Raw genomic sequence first — 13147 nt, forward strand, 5'->3', positions numbered from 1 at the left:
AGGCTTCTATGGGCACAGCCTTGCTGTTTTCTTTTTTTAAATATCAAACCGGCCAATGTGTTTAAATGGTTTTGTCTGTTGCCTTCTGTCCTCATGTTTCACAAGTACAACCAGTGAATCATGTACAATCTTATTTACTTTTCTTACAACACAGAAGTGAAGGCCTCTTGTGGGAGTCACTGCTTAAAGTCAGAGAAGGGCTTCAGTTTTAAAGAGCATCTCCAGCAGAACACCCAAATTCAGCTAAAAATGTCAACCTTCATTTCATGCAAAACTTCACAGCCTCAACCTCTGCTACGATGCCGAACAGGGCTGTGCACATTAGGGTTTGCTTTACAGGTGCCCACCTCACACACTGTGTTCAGGTAAGTTTGTACCCTTGCAAGTTGCACCCTTGTTTGCACTTTCTTGCTGTTGTGGTGTATGGTAGGGTCAGCACGCACCTCCCTGACCCCGCACCCACTGGCAGAGGCTTTTCAGCACCCAAAATGGGCTTTCTCCGGGCCTTAGTTAACTTCCTGATAAATGCAGCAGCATTAATTATTCATCAAACTGCTGATAAGGCAATTAAATTTCTCTCCCTTTGAAGGTAGCGGTACTTATTTCTATAATGAGGGAAAAGGAGGAGGCTGAAGAAACAACTACAGGTGTGCAGAGCAAGGACTTCTCATCTGCTGCTCTTATACTGTGCCTGAAAAGCCTGTCTTTTATGGAGATGTCAGTAGCAATCTCACTTGCTTTTAAGAGAAACAAGTGCCTTTAACCATTTAAACCCACTTAAACATAGGGCTTTTGTTCTTTGATTAAAGACATAAAGCAGAGAGAAAATATCCCGGCTGCCCATGAGCATCCTGCTGGGTGGGGGTCAGCAGGGGCCAGCACGGGTCATGAGTGCTGTGCCACCCTCCTGACCCCAGCCCGTGACAAACCCATCCATGCAGCCCAGGCTGGGAACTGCAGCCTTCACTGCAGGGTGCAGCAGGGAGAAATGCCCTCACCTCTGGGTGATGCCCTACCCCATCTCACATGCCACATCCCAGAACAGCTCAGGAACCATTTGCCTGGTGCTTGAAGCACTGGCTGCACCAGCTTTGTCCCTTCACATGCTGGGCAGCTTTGTGCAGCCCACCAGAGTTACAGGGAGATGTGGGATGCAGGAGAGCAGGAATTTGGGTGCAGCCATCCAGCCCCCAGCCCCCAGTAATGAACTTTCTGGGCACCAGATCTGAGCAGCCTGAAGTTCTACCAGCATCTAGGAATGCTGTTTTTGCTCCCTGATTTTGATACCGATATCACCATGTTGGTTAAATAGAAAAGAAAGCAGAGAGACTGCTTTCACATGTTCACAGTGCTTCCAGCCTCACTGTAAATAGCCCAGGAGAAAGGTGGTGGTGCCTACCTGCAGGCACTGGGCTGCCCACATGCTGACTGTGAGCCATGTCATTAAGGGAACAAGGTATCCCTGACATAACAGTGTTATTTTTGACATTAAAAATGTGATAAGGTTAAGGAGATTGTCTGGACCAGACTCAATTAGCTCATGGCTGGAGTGAAACCATGGAGGCTTTGTAGAGCAGGCTGAAGCACCACAACAGAGCTGCATAAAAGCCCAGAGACAGACACCCCATCTCCTTTCTTCACACTTTAAAGTTGTCTGCTGGCTTGTCAGATTTAAATCTGTTTCTTGTGCCATAGCTGGCTTGGAATTCATCTCAGCCTACAGCAGGAAACGTGTCAGCACCCAAAACTACAGCAAGAAGAAAGTTGTTCTGTGTCTGGGCAGGCCAGGAAAAGGAAAGATGGTGGCAAGAGAAAAAAAGCAGTCTATTTCAATTTCTATTTATCCCTCTAGCCTTTGCACAAGGCATCAGGGAAAGAGCATGGACAAAAAAAGGCTTAGAAATGCATCTCTCTGGCAGAGCTATGCTTGCTTAGCCCCACTCCACCAGAACACCAGAACACGTTGCCTGAGCTGGTGGTCTCTAGCAAGGACAATGCTACCACCTAGGCAAGGTCTTTTTGACTCACTGATTTATTGGTTCATGGACAAAAGGCAAAAATAAACTCCTGGAATCCCAGATCCCAGCAGGGGAGAGAAGAATTCCTGGTGTAGCTGCAGGACAGCAGTGTTGCAGGTGTGCTGCTGCGCTGCAGAGTAGCTAGCACTAAACCACACCTGTTGGTCATGAAGCACTAAGGAGATTACATGTCATGTAAAATAGATGTGGTGGTAATATGTCAGAAATAAAGCCATTTCCCTATGAAATACAGGAACATGGTATCTGCACTTGTCTACCGGACCTCACAGCACTGGATGGATGCCCAGGGATGTGGTGGAGAACATCCTACTTTGAGGTGCTCAAGAGAAGGGTAGATGTGGCACTGTGGGACATGGTTAGTCAGCATGGTGGTGATGGGCTGGCAGGTGGACTAGGTGATCTTAGTGGTCTTTTCCAACCTCAATAATTGTATGATTCTATTAATCTGGTTCGGGAACCATGTTGGAGTCAGCATATGAACCACATCACAACCTTCCACGTCTAACATCAGCATGACAGGGCTACAGCGAATGCCGTTCCCGCTGTCCCTGGGTCCTCCTGTAGCAGAGACAGAGGAGAATCGTGCAGGTGCAGGAAAGGTGCTGCTGCAGTTAAAGCAGACATGCCACCCGCAGTATCTTTTAGAGCCAGAGGCTGCAGTGTCCTGAGAGGCCACAGCACTGGCAGCCACAGCTGCGGGACTCTTCATGGTGTTGATAATGGTTGTTTGGAAGCCAGAAGGCACCACAAAGAGTCATAAAACTAGAGAAAACTGATGTCAAGGGAGGAGAGACGCATCCAGTCAGACCAAGAGAGGTGAGATGCTATTTGAAGTTTGTGCCTGAGCACTTTTGTGGAGAAGAAGCCTCAGCTACGCCCAGTCTTCTTCATGTGGGAGGGGATACAGAGCCAACATCTTGGGCTGCAACATGAAGCCAAGGAAGTTCAGCAGAGCCTGTGGTTTTGGCAGTGAGGCTGGTGAGCCTTGAGGCGAACTGCCCCCAGCAGAGGCTTCTTTGTCTCTGATGCTGTAATAGTCTCTTTTTCAGAATAGGCTTTAATCAACACAAGCCATTAATCTTAATTCTGGGGTAATTAAGCTTAATACAGGGTAACTGTGTGAAAATTAGTGGGCTGGGATGTACGGGAAGTCAGACAGGGTAATTCTCCCTGGCCGGACAGTATGCAAACCAGCTCTGTATCCTGATGTGAGCCCAAGGCTTGCTATGCAGCATTGGAAGAAGGCATGTCTTGCCTTAATAACCAGACAGCCTTCTGCTCTGTTCCTACAGAAGCTGGAGCACATTGCTCAGCTAGAAATGGCACTGGATGATGAAGAGGAGGCTCTACAGAATTTTTTGCTGCACTGCTGCTGATTTCCATTGTGCATCCAGCAGGCCAAGTGAAGTCTGCAGGGTGAAGCATTTGAGCCTGAAGCTGCATGAAGAGGCTCCCTCCCCCCGGCAGCCTGCTGTGCCCCAAGTAACTGCAAAATCAGCTCTTGGGGAGCAGTGTCTGCATAGGCAGATCCAGGACTTCTGGACATGTGCCTGGCAGTGGCTGCATGAGGAAAGTTCATCTCGAGTATAAATGTCTCCCTAGCCAAGGCGTCCTATGGGCAGAGGTGGCAGCAGCCATTGTCTGGATGTGAATGTCACTGCCCGTCACTCCTCTGCCTCGGCACAGAGCCCTGATTGGACCCTGCTGAAACCTTGGCATTCTGGGGAGAAAGGGATTTCTTTCTGCTTTCTGTCTGCATTGCTTCTGATTTTGTAGCTACTCCTATACCTAATGACAGTTTTTCAGCTCCTCATTAGTTTCAGCTCTTTCAAGTCTTCTCTTGGGCTTCAGAAGGGAGAAAATGCAAATGTCCCAAGTCTGGAAGAAATAGAGTCGGGCAGCCGCTCAGACTTGGCTCCTCATCTGAAGGCCAGAGCTGCGCTTCTGACAATGCAGCCCCCACCCAGTTCTGAATTGTAAGGGATCACGCCTTGCCCTAGGACCTTGGCTTATCCTGGGCTGACACTGAATTAAAGGGCATGATGTGTGGCTCACTACGTCCCTAACCTGCTGTCCTAGGGACAAGAATTACATCTGTACCCCTCTGACACACAGCGCTAGTGGAAGGGTTGCCCTCAACACAACAGGCAGAAATGGATCAGCCCTGATTTGGGAAGCTCATGCTGCTCAAAGTGAGTGGGGAAACAGCCTGTAGAAATCAGAGGCCCCAGGTCCTGTTCTCGATCCTGTAGGCAGCAAGTCTGAAGTGACTGAAGAGGGCAGAGTGCTGCAGGTATTATCCCTGTGAACAGTGGTTTAATGGTAATGAAATTAGGAAACAGACCAGTTTAAGAGCTGTCTCCTTAGCAAGTGTTAATCACCTTGCTACCGTCAACATCTGAATTTAGATTAGTATTAATTTCCACTAGCCAAGAATTTGTCAGTGAGGAGCCTTATTGTAACCTTTTCCAATGCAATTCAAGTGCCCCTACTGTTTGTGATAACTGCAGTGGCAACACAAACCTCATCTGTATTCCCCTTCCCCTCTTCTCCTCGCTCTGATCAAATCCTTCATTCATAGTTTTTCTACCATGCCAGGGTTTCTTGTGCAGCTCAGCTCTGAGTAAGTAGCTGTATGATAACAAAACAGTGCTGTCTTTGTTCTCGAAAAGCAGAGAAATGAGGATGTATAATCTTGAAAGGAGGAAGCTCACAATGAGAAGAAAGCCACGCACGCACTGTTGTGCTCAGGCACCAGCTGGATTGAATTTAGCAATGCTGTTCAGGGAAAGAGCAAAGAAAACAAATTCATTATTTTGTTTTACCTCCTCCTAATTGACCCAAAGCTAATCAGAGCTGATGGTGTTTCTGTGGAGTTCAGGTTAAACTGATGACATTCATCTGCTTTTGTGCTTTTACCTTATTTGCTGTGTTTGGCTCTTTTACTGCCTCTTCACACTTGTGCCCTGTGCTCACTCTTCCTGCCTGCGTGGCCACGATGGAGTTCTTCCTTTTGGGAGGCATCAGCTCTTCAATCACTGTTCCAGACAGCAAACCATCCCCAGATCTGTGCTTCCTCAAGGGAACCTTCTGCACTTCCTTTATCACATGGGCCCACCCTGACAGCCTGGCCAAGTGTGCTGCAAGGAAGCCTCTATCGTGTCTCTTCCTGGGTGGTTTCCAGCAAATACAGTCAATTCACCATGTTCACAGATCTGTGTGTCACCTTTAGGTATAAATATATAAAGACATGTATTCACTTCCACTGCAACTAGTGGCAACCTGCTGACTTCTGCAGGTGATGTTTGGTGTCTCCCACAAGGGCTGTATAAAATACATAGTTGATATGATATGACTGATATGATATGACATGACATGACATTAGTTGTTTTTTTTTTCTCTGTATACATAAATAAAAGCATCACTTCTGCAGTTTACAGGCAGGCACACAAAGGAGGGGGACAAACCTCTGTGTCTGGGAGCTGGCCTTTAGGGAGCCAAGAGCTGATCTGGGAAGCAGGGGAAGCGCACCACTGCTTTATTAGCCTGTAACCCTGCAAAGCCTGCCCAGACATTCAAGGCACACTGTGGGCAGGAAAGGGGGATGAAGAACAGGGGGAAACCAGTGCATGCATGTTTAATTTGAGAGCTTGCAAACAGACCTGGGGAATATTGCATTCCCTGCTCTGTTGAGTCCACTCTGTAGTCTACTCCACAGAATGCGCACTCAGGATAGATTCTCTTGGGAAGTTTGGTTTCTTCATCTGATGACAGAATGCTCAAGATGGCTACAGGGCAGTGAGCTGAGAGGGAAGGAGAGGCAGGGCCAGCCCAAGAGGGACTAGACAGCTGCAGAAATCACCCAGAGATGCTCTAGAGGAGTGGAGAGTGGATGCAGGAGAAGAGGCACTGAGAGTATTGAGTCTGGGGAGCTCAGTGAAACCAAGAAAGGGCTTACTGTACAAGGCAAGACCAGGAGAACAGAAGGTAGATTTGGGCTAGTTTTTTGGTTATTTTTGGTGGTGGTGGTGGGTTTTTGTTGTTGTTGTTTTTGATTTTGGTTTTTTGGGTTTTTTTTTTTCAGTTCAGTCCTTTTGTGCGTCCTGAAATAACTTTAGGAGTTCATTGCTCAGGTAGGTGCTGCAGTATAAGCTAGCTGTGAAGGCTGCTGTTGGCATATTCAGGGGTTGGCTGGGTAGATCCACCCCAAAGCCCTCGAGCCTTTGGAATCCCCTTGCTGCTGTTCTCCTTCCAGCTGATTTCTGTGGCCCTCTCTGTCTGCTTGCTTCAGCACTCAGCCCAGCCCAATGTGTGGGCTGGCCCTACCAGTGACCACAGTGGGAAGTTGGCTGTGGGGACCCCAGTGTTGCAGTGCCACTGCAGTGCTCAGCCTGAGTGGACAAGTCATAGAATCATAGAATCATGGAATGGCCTGGGTTGAAAAGTTTCAACCCCCTGCTACGTGCAGGGTCACCAACCACAAGATCAGGCTTCCCAGAGCCACATCGAGCCTGGCCTTGAATGCCTCCAGGGATGGGGCATCAGGTCTCCTCTCTGGGCTCTCAGATTCTCTTTCATTGGTGGGATGAGGCCACCTTCTTCAGGGTCTTCAGGGTCCTTTGGGCCTCCTTCCTGCAGCAAAGTGGTTTTCCTGCACATTCCCTTCAGTGCGGTTGTGACACTGGAATTCATTACGACTGTTACAACTGCAGGAAATAAACAGCGGGAGCAGATGGGCTTCCTGGGAACAGAAATCCTGTCTCTCTCTCTCTGAACATCCTCAATAATTACAATCACATGCAAAAACACAGGAAGGAAGGAAAAAAAAATGCCAAAGGCTTGGGGCAGAACTGCCTTAGCACAGGAGTGAGCCCTTTCTGGTAGGTGGCTGCAGCATGGTGGGCCAGCTGCAGCTGGAAGGGACCCCCTGGTGCTCCTCTCTTCAGGAGCTGCTGTGTGAAGGTTTCCTCGCTGCCACCCCAAAGCACTTGATCTGCAATTCCTGTTGTTCTGTGCAGAAATGCCTCAACCACAACAAAAACGATGTGCTTTAATGTGGTATTTGCAAGACGGGAGTACTGCAGGAGGCTGTGGGGAAGCGATGGCCAATCTAAGGCATTAGGCACTGCTCACAGCTCCAAACCTTTTATCCAAGCTATCTGAGCACCTTGTACCAGAGGGGCTGTCGATTTGTTGGCTGTTCTCCAGCAAAGGCCCTTGTTTCTGTCTAGAATAGCTCTTCCCCGCAGCCAATACATATAAATTATGCTGGTCTCACGGAGAAGCCTGGCATATTGATGAGAAGGAGCAGCTCTGGAGCATCACCTGTGCAATGAGTTCCATTCAGGAGGGTACTGCAAAGGCTATTGTGCGCTATTGGAATGAGATGATAACTTATAACGGGGGAAGAGAGATTGCAAATAGTTCTAGGAGGTCTCACATGGGCTGTGAGGGCTTCTGCTTCTTGAGGAGGAAGGTGCTGGATCCAAGATGTAGGATGCAGTTTGGGCAAGTGCCTGCACATAACAAGATCCAGCTGCTCCGAGTGGGCTGCTGAGGGGACAGGTAATTACAGCTGGTAAAGAAGGGATTTTTCCAGCCAGTTTTGAATTTTTCTTGGAAGGAATATTAGAATGTGATATGTAAAAATTTCCATGGTAAAATTTGTATTTTATACTGCAATTTTGAGTTTTTATTCTGGGAATAAAATTTTTTAAAAAAAAGAAAAAAAAAAAAACACCAAAACCTAAAATCAATGTTATTTTTTTATTTCCTATGAAAGGACCAAATGTTCTATGGGTCAGGAACCAGTTTTCCAGCAACTCCCGTTGAAACTGGTGGCAATTTGCTGGCTTATGGAGGTGACATGTGGCATCTCCCACAAGGACTAAGACCTACAGTAACACCTCACCTTTACGTGAGAGTGTCTCACACCATATTTGCTCCCTGAGAAAATGGCACATCACCCGAAAAGCCCTTTGAAATGTGCTCCAGTCACCATTCAGCTATAAACACACACATGGTACTTGAAATTGCCAATGCAAATGAGCGTTGGTTTAAAAAGTTCAATTGTCTGTAGTGATAAATAGAAACAGACAGCTCCAAAACATGCAAAGATGCACAATCATCCTGGCAGGAGGTAGTTAATCAGGCATTAAAAACCCAGGACAGAGTCCAGGCAGGGATTAGAGTTGCTTCTTAGTAAAGCAACTGAGCTCACATGTGAGTGCTGATAATACCTCTTTTTGACCTGGAACTGGAGTCAGAAAAGCAATATTTTCCTGTTACTCCATGAATATACTATTGTTTTGTAAATATTACTATTATTTCCTTAATAGTGTGGAAGCCGTGGTCGGGGATCCGGAGCTGCCAACCTCCACCTCCTGTTGGAACAGGAGTAAAATAAGAAGACACACAGTCTGCTCTGATCCAGCCCATTGCTCCCCCCAGCAGAGACAGAAACCAAGGTTGACCATTGCTTCTGAAGGTGCATGGCTTGTCAGGTTTAATGCCAAAATTCTACCATGTTATCAGTGCCAGGACAGCACTTTTGCAGGACAGCAATAAGGTACATGGGCTTGAGCCTCACAGTGCTCAAGCAGTCTGTTTGGGCTTGACGCCTGGACTGTGCCACGTTTACACCCAGGCAATGATCTGGGTGTTTGGCCTCTGGGCTGAGGGCTTCATCCTGCAAAGCTCGTACCTCCACGCTATGCTTTGTGAGGGCTCTGAGGGCCCCCTCACATCACGAGGAGGTTGCTACTGCACTGACCTGGCACTGCAAAGGGCCAGGCAGACCAGAAGGAACAAAACCACCTGGAAAGTGTAGATGTTGAATACAGATCAGTGCGATCATCCGCCTCATCCTTCGTAGCGGAACTGTGCAGATGTGAGAGCCTGGGATTAACAGGGCCCCGAGCTCCTCACTGAGGGGATTCAAGGATAGGTTTGAGCTGCAATCAATCTGAAGAGGCTCAAGCACAGCTGCCCTTGTGCCCAGTGACCGCATTCCTGCTCTGATCACCAGCTACTTTCCCTTCCCAACAGTCTGCCTCTCTCCTCAGCCTTGCCAAAGCCTCCCCTGTCCAGCCAAGCTGGTGCTCGCCATCGTTTGTTGGATCCTCGTGGGTTACTTACTCAAGTACAGCTGTTAAGAGCAATGGGACAACTGACAGATCTGCAGGAAGCATCGCCAGGATTGCACCTCCAGCTTCACGTGCGCACCATCACTGCTTGGACTTTCTGGTCCCTTCCAGCACAGGGCAGGGTGGGCTTGTTCCCATGCTCTGCCAAGCAGATCTGGTGGGAGGGGGTAAGTTCTTTTCTGCAGCAGCTGTCAATAGTCTTATAGCTTTGTTTTTGTACTGTGCTGATAGCATGATAGCAGGTCAGGCAGTTGACTTTGTCTGATATTGGAAACCTTCCTGTCCTAACCCAGCTGCAATCTATGCCTTTTGGCTGTGTACTGCTATATTTCCATGGCAGTCTGTGCGAGCACAGGTGTTTGAATGAACTTTACCAGTCAGTTCTTCTGTGACCCTTCAAGAAATGGAGAAATACAGCAAGTCTGCTTCTTACCTCCAAGGACTCTCCGGCAATAATGGCTGACTGGATAGAGCAGGTGCAGGACCTCCTGCTTCCTAATTTTGTAACTGACCTAAACTCCAGTTGTTTCACTGCTTATTCAGCAGAGAAAAGAGATATATAGGGATATTTCTCGGTTTTCAGAATGACAGTCTTTTCTCTATCCTTTCATTATGCAAAGAAGATAAAAGTTGGAAGCAATATTTGCGGATGGACAGACCAATAAACCAAGGAAGATAAATACGTTTGCCAGGAAGCCACCTTACTGCTTATACATGGCAAATAGATCTGTGAAATTAAGTGGTGGAGACTTGTGTAGACAGATGAAGAGGCTGCTGGGCAAAATCAGAGGGATAAAGAGATCTTCAGGCCATGTCTGACAGCCTGTTTCTCCTTGTGCTGATGGACTACAGTAACTGCTCCTTGTTAATTAGCGCTCTTTATTGTCATCAGAGGTTCAGGCCAGCCAGAAGGTGTGCTGAAAGCTGACCATCTACAGGAATGGCCACTCTCCAAAGAGAAACCACTGCCTGCTCCTTTAAGAGTTAAACCTGGACCAGCACAGTCCCTATTTTTAGCAGTCCCAACATTCACTAGCAGCCTGTTTTAACTGCAACTTTTTGCAATAATTTTTCCGTCACTGGAGAAATAAGGAATTCCTGTGCTGACCCAAGAGCTGCAGGACATTTGCAGTGTGTCCTGCTTTGCTCGCTGCCTTTTCCAATGTTTCTGTCTCGTTAAAATAGAGCCTGTTAAAACCTTTCCAAAATTTCCAAACAATTAGAACTCCTTGGAAGCTTGGCCTTAGTTATCTTTGAAGAAAGAAGGCTAAATGCAGGCAGTTAGCAATGCCAGCACTGAACAACACAGCAATGCTTGGAGCAGTTTGCCCTCTCATGGCCAGTTGGAGCTTGCTGCTCCTGCCCTTGTACTGAGATAGGAAAATTGGATGGCCCCAGAGCCCAGTTTCATCCATTATGCTCCTCACTTGTCTTGTTATTCCATGTCAAGGATGATCTTTGGTTCATGCCAGAGCACAGCTCTCTCATGGAGCGTGCCCCATGCCACCTCCTGCCACATCACGCTTCCTTTTGGCTTCCTGCAAATATCATGGAGCTGTTCTGTATTTCACAGTCTGGTCACTTGTTTATGGTCTGTCGAGATTCTTGTCTGAGCTGCAAAAGACCTTGAGCTGCTACACTTCACTGAGTGCACCAGGTGAGCATCTGCAGGCTGAAGCACAGTTGGACACAAACCCACTGGAAACATCCACTGCTGTGCTCCTGTTGCAAGATGGCTCCTCCTTTCGGGGACCAGGTCCCTCTCAAATTCCATGCTGCTGGTTTGGCCCCCCTCGTGCCATGCTGTATTGCTAACTGGGGTGAAGAGAACAGGCTGCACTGGCATGGACTGGGAGACATTTCCACCACTCTGTTACAGGGAAGCCTCTGGACACTCATGTTGTCTCCTGCAAACAATCCTATCTTCCAGAAACAAGCAGAGAACCAGGACCAAGTGACTGACCTGGGAGAGAGCACTTCCAATGATCACCTTTCATCAGGGACAAGAACTGGTTTTGGATGGGGAACATTGCAATTCTCTCTGGAAAATGAAACAGGATTAAAAGAACCACGAGGAGAAATGCAACAACGATAGAAAATTATCTTGCTTTTGTCTACATTTTTCATGGTGAAGCAAATGGGAAAGTACAAACTCCTGTCTTCCCCAGTCTTTTTTTTTTTTTTTAAGTACATTGACTTCCTTAGGCTTAGAGTTCAAAATATTTAGAAAGAAAAGGCCCATATCCAGTGCCATCGCAGTAACCACGTGTGAAGCTCAGACTGCTCCTCTCCTTCTTCCTTCTTCCATCTTTCACAAAACTGTTCTGCTGCTTTTCTCTTTCAGTTTTCTGATGCTTTTTTTCCTCCTGATATCTGCAGGAGACTTCCAGGCATGACGTGCACAGCAGCAATGCTCCCTGCACACCCTGGCGACATACAATGTCCCCAGCACTGCTCTCAGGAAGACAAACCTCCAAAATCTGGCCCCTGTTAACTAGCCATTAACACCAGCAACATCCGGAGACTAATTTCTTCATATTTGAATGGCTGGTGTTTACTGTGTTTTGTCTGCTGTGGCAAGCATGGAAAGCCAGGTGATTCTAATGACAGCATGTCTGTTGAAGTCTCTGGTTTGTGGGAGGTTATGATCGTGGACATTTTGGATTTCTTATTTAATTTACTAGATAATGATCACATTTATGTAACAATTTTTTCCAATTTTCTCATTTTCACGAATAGCTTATTTAATGTCCTTCTGCACCACTTTACAGTGAGACATGCAGGAAGGAAAGTCATGCAGGGGAGCAACTTAATACAAACGAACCTGCACCAAGGAAGCATCAGGTTACTCAGGAATGCTGCTAATAGGAAGCCACAGAAAAATAAATAATTTTGCAGGTCCTCCACTGTTGTTCATTCAGTGAAATCCATCACAGGTCATTAGAGGTGTATTGCTGGCATTCAAGAGCTGTGTCTCCCACACCCTGCGTTCCCATACTGCTGGAGCTGCACTGGTTACACCAGATGTCAAAGCTTTTTTCTCTAAGACATCGAGAAATCCGTGCTGACTGTCAAAAGACTGATATGTGGTCTACTTTACCAAGAGAACTGAAATAAATGATGAATGAGATCACAGATTAATTTACCCTAATGCTAATCCATTGTTTGGAAGAGCACAGTGTGTTTCAGCTGATTCTGAAAGAAATTTAATCCCCTGCAACTGAGAAGGAAGTGGGTTTGTAAGACTAAGGAAGGATTGCATCACAGACCAAGAAGAGCTAAGCACTGGTGATTTGGCTGAAGTTCTGGATTTAAATGGAACAGAGGAACTTTAGCCAGTAGATTTCAGCAATGGCAAATAGGGTGAAGGACACCTTGGGTCTCTTGGCTGCTTCTAGGCTGATGTACCAGGTTTTGTATGCTTACCCACATGACAGTAGCAAGATTAATTATCTTGGGTCTTTACAAAGAACAGAGCAAGTTCTCTTGCTGCTGAGCTCCACCTTCTCTGCATAAAAGAGCATATGAAGGGATGACATCCAAACTTCAGGATCTGCCATAGAGAAGGTCACTCACGCGATGGCACAAAGAAGATGCCCAGGAAGCTCTCACATCTTCTCCCTATTTGTCCAGTCTGATAGATGATGAATAAACCCGGTGGCTGTCAAAATCAGAATGGAGAGAATGTGACTTACAGCAGCCTTCTAGTACTTGAAGGGGGCCTACAGAAAAGCTGGGGAGGGATTTTTTACAGGGGTAGGAAGCGACAGGACAAAGCAAAATGGTTTTAAACTGGAAGAGGTTAGGTTTAGACCAGACATTAGAAAGAAATTCTCTGCTGTGAGGGTGGTGAGACACTGGAACAGGTTGGCCAACGAGGTCGTGGGTGCCCCCTCCCTGGAAGCACTCAAGGCCAGGCTGGATGGGGCTGTGAGCCCCATCAGGGAGGTGTCCCTGCTGACA

At 47.2% G+C, this 13147-nt stretch overlaps 1 long non-coding RNA gene across 1 annotated transcript; it reads left to right on the top strand.

Annotated features, from left to right (window-relative positions):
• Positions 1 to 9: 9 nt before the first annotated feature.
• On the top strand, positions 10 to 12857 carry LOC122171816. Its single transcript, XR_006172105.1, has 2 exons — positions 10 to 6172; positions 8378 to 12857. It is a non-coding gene; the product is annotated as an uncharacterized LOC122171816 (long non-coding RNA).
• The last annotated feature ends 290 nt before the right edge of the window (positions 12858 to 13147 follow it).

This window comes from Centrocercus urophasianus, unplaced genomic scaffold (genome assembly GCF_019232065.1).
Source record: "Centrocercus urophasianus isolate 14NV4802_14NV808 unplaced genomic scaffold, USGS_Curo_1.0 seq_987, whole genome shotgun sequence".
NCBI classification, from domain to species: Eukaryota; Metazoa; Chordata; class Aves; order Galliformes; family Phasianidae; genus Centrocercus; species Centrocercus urophasianus.